The 3,470-nt window shown below is 39.5% G+C and overlaps 1 long non-coding RNA gene across 1 annotated transcript; it reads right to left on the reverse strand.

The window, feature by feature from the left end:
* Positions 1-1,025: 1,025 nt before the first annotated feature.
* Positions 1,026-2,989, reverse strand: LOC308473777. Its single transcript, XR_013984309.1, has 2 exons — positions 2,888-2,989; positions 1,026-1,654 (listed from the first exon to the last, which is right to left on the reverse strand). It is a non-coding gene; the product is annotated as an uncharacterized lncRNA (long non-coding RNA).
* Between the last annotated feature and the right edge of the window lie 481 nt (positions 2,990-3,470).

The following is a 3,470-nucleotide window of genomic DNA, read 5'->3' on the forward strand; positions in this document are numbered from 1 at the left end:
CAATCCTCAGGGGAGGGGCATGAGAATAAGCTATGTTATACAAACAGAAGTCATTGTGTGAACTGGGCCGCTTTGTTGAATCCAACCCAGTATTCCTTACTGGAAAGGGAACATGTGAATACATTATCCATAGCTGGAGCAAGATTTGGAAGAGGGACTAGAGGAGTTGTTTTGACCCACTATTATCCTGGCTTCCTTCCACTAGAACTCCCCTTTGCCCTGTTTGGACTCCCAGGGTGTACATTTAGGAGACTAATTTAGTATCTTTCACCTAATGAATCAGAAAAGAAGAATATTCTTGTTTATCTCTAAAGGAGGTGACCTTCCAGGTGTTGCTGAAGGACAACTCCCATCAGTCCTAGAAAGACTGTCCAATGGCCAGGGATAAAGGAACCACACCTGTTCTGAAGCCAGCCCATAGCAGGAGGAGTGTGTGGTACTGTTGTCACTGAAGCAGGCAGAGTTCAGAAAGCCTTGGGGTGAGGATGAGTTCTTCTGGAGACAAGACATATGGTCAAAGGTTTATATAGAGTGAGGTCTAGAATTGTGTGATCAGTCAGTGGTTAATGAGTATGTAATTCACGTTGCCAAGAACTGGAGAATGCTACTGCACCATTAGGTTAGGACTTTAGAGCAGAATGAGTGGGAAGACCCCCAAATGCAGTAGGGGTAGCTTAGCATATTTTGGAAGTAATACACAATACCATCTGAAGTCCTGGGCACTCATAAAACCATTAAGCACAGAGTCTAATAACCTAACTGCACAACTTAGTACATGGCACAACTTTTGGGTTAGGACATTTCCAGTGAGACACAGGTGGCTTTTGGTTCTTGAAGTGAAGATTAAGCCTGGTGATTTTATAGCTTTGGGCTTTGTTTGGAGGAAAATGTAGCAAGAGAAGAAGGAAAAGGAGAAGGAGAAGGAGAAGGAGAAGGAGGAGAAGAAGGAGAAGGAGAAGAAGAAGAAGAAGAAGAAGAAGAAGAAGAAGAAGAAGAAGATCCTTAAGAGGCCTGAAGGCTAAATGTTCAGTCAAGGTCTACGTACTTCTCTTTGCAATTAGTACATTTAAAAAATAATAATATTGATGTAACCCCCTCCTTGTGTGCAGCTGAAGACAACTGTTGTCCCTCTCCTCCTCTTCTCTAAAATGTTTGAGAGGTAGATGTTAAGAGTGGAGATAATACTGTAGCAGTTCCCCCAGAAAATAAAGCCAATAGACTCAGATTTGTCTTGTACAGCTCCGATAAAAAGCTAACAGACAGTTTTCACAGAAGCCCGATAGTCATCTTCTTACTTTGATTAGCACTCCAACTTCTTCCTGGTGTTCTCTTCCTGTCTTTTAGCCTCAGAGGTAGTTCTGATATACAGATGGCCTCTGCTAAATGAAGCATATAGGGAGACAGCTCGATTTCTGGTGGCAGCTGTCCCAGGTTGAGTTCGACAAACTAAAATCTCATGACATCGCTGATCAGGAAGGTAACTGAGCAGGTGGTCTTTCCTTCCACCCAAACTTCTGTATGTGTGCTCAAAGTAGAATTTGCATTTCCCAATGGCCCTTCAGGAGTTGAATTTGTTGACCTTTTATCCATCTTCTCTGATACACTGGGATGTAGCTACAGGGAATATGCCAGTGGTTATGCTCAGCCAGTAGATCTAAATAAGTTGAGAAGGATTTATTGACAAAAAGATGAGAGTGTTTGCATTAGAGAATTGCTATTAAGGAGGGTGATCAGATTTCTAGAGATTAGTTAGGCCAGAGCTTTATAACCTGCATTTAAATTAGTATTAAAGCTTACAATATTCAAAATCCAAAGTCGAAAAATGACTAGCATTTAAATAAAACAAAATAAATTGTTTTGGTTCTATTTTGATAATTGTAAGTACTGAAATATAGGATGCACTATAATATTTTTGGCATCTGGGTGACAAATAGTGGAATCAGTGGCTGCATAAATTCTAAATGTGGCTGGATTTTTAAAATGAATTTTGTTTACTTGTTTTTTTTAGATTTATAGCCTATATACTCATTCTAAAGGCTGGGCATAACAATTTAAACACATAAAAATGACATTATATGGAATAAAAATTCCCCACATTAAAAATATGTCTACAAGTTCTCTGCTGACTTTCACTGTTTTGATGATGATGATGATTCATTATGATAATTTTATTACTTTACATATTTTAAGAAAACAATCTCAACCTACATTAAAACATCAAATAAAACTATCTAGAATAAAACATTACAGAAGAAAGTCAAATATAAAGTATCCATTCAAAGCAACATAATTAACAAAAATGTTATCTTCAAGATTTCAAAATAAAAACATTACAAAGGAAGTCAACTACAGAATGCACATTTAATGCAGCAATGTTAGCAAAACAATAAAAAAATAAACATTTGAAAAGAAAACATTACTAAAGGAAGTCAAATTTAAAATGCACATTTAAAGCAGCACAATTGGCAAGGGAATAAAGTATTATCATAAGCACAGAACATATTTGCTGCTGTTACTGCCAATCCTGTCTATGGTACTTCATGGCGGGCAGTGGTTATGAAAGCTCAGGCTCAATGACCTTGGTCTGCACCAAGAAACAGTGAAATTATTCCAAACAGAACACATAATTCTAATGATGGATTTTCCCTGGCATAGAATGAGAATGTCAGAATATTCCACCTCTCAAAGATACATGCATTCTCTTCTTTGTCAAGACTGTTTGAGGCCCATGACAATATATGAGAGTAGCAGGATGTGCATAGCTTCTTGGAGCATAACATGTTGGGCATGCAAACATTATGTGAATTCTCCCGCTATTGTCAGGATGCTGTCAGCAGCTCCTGGCTGGTTGCTCAGGAAAGTATAAAGACAGGGGAAAGTTTCTTACAGTCCCTTTTGAATTCAATCTTTACAGAGAGAGGCTTTAGAAACCAGCTTCTTGGATAATGGCATTGTCCCAAGTGAATCTCCACCACCTCGTCTCTCCCACTTCCTCATTTGTCACTTCTACAGGTGCTGCTAAGTGCCCTCTATCTTTAATAATAATAATAAATAAGAATATTTTTTTATTTATACCCCGCCCTCCTCATGGGAGAGGAGGGGCAGGCCAGAGCCGGGCTCAGGGCGGCTAACACCAGTAAAATTACAATAAAAACATAATAGTGGGGGGAACCAATTTAAAATACGGGTTAAAAATACAGTTTAAAATGCAGCCTCATTTTAATAGTAGCCCATAGATCAAACCCATAAAGGGAGGGAAACAGAAGGGTCAGACTGAGTCCAAACCAAAGGCAGAACAGCTCTGTCTTGCAGGCCCTGCGGAAAGATGTCAAGTCTCGCAAGGCCCTAGTCTCTTGTGGCAGAGCATTCCACCAAGTCGGGGCCAGTACTGAAAAGGCCCTGGCCCTAGTTGAGACCAATCTAACCACCTTGCGACTTGGGACCTCCAAAGTGTTGTCATTTGTGGACCT

Source organism: Podarcis pityusensis (genome assembly GCF_964106645.2).
Source record: "Podarcis pityusensis genome assembly, chromosome: 3".
Taxonomy (NCBI): domain Eukaryota; kingdom Metazoa; phylum Chordata; class Lepidosauria; order Squamata; family Lacertidae; genus Podarcis; species Podarcis pityusensis.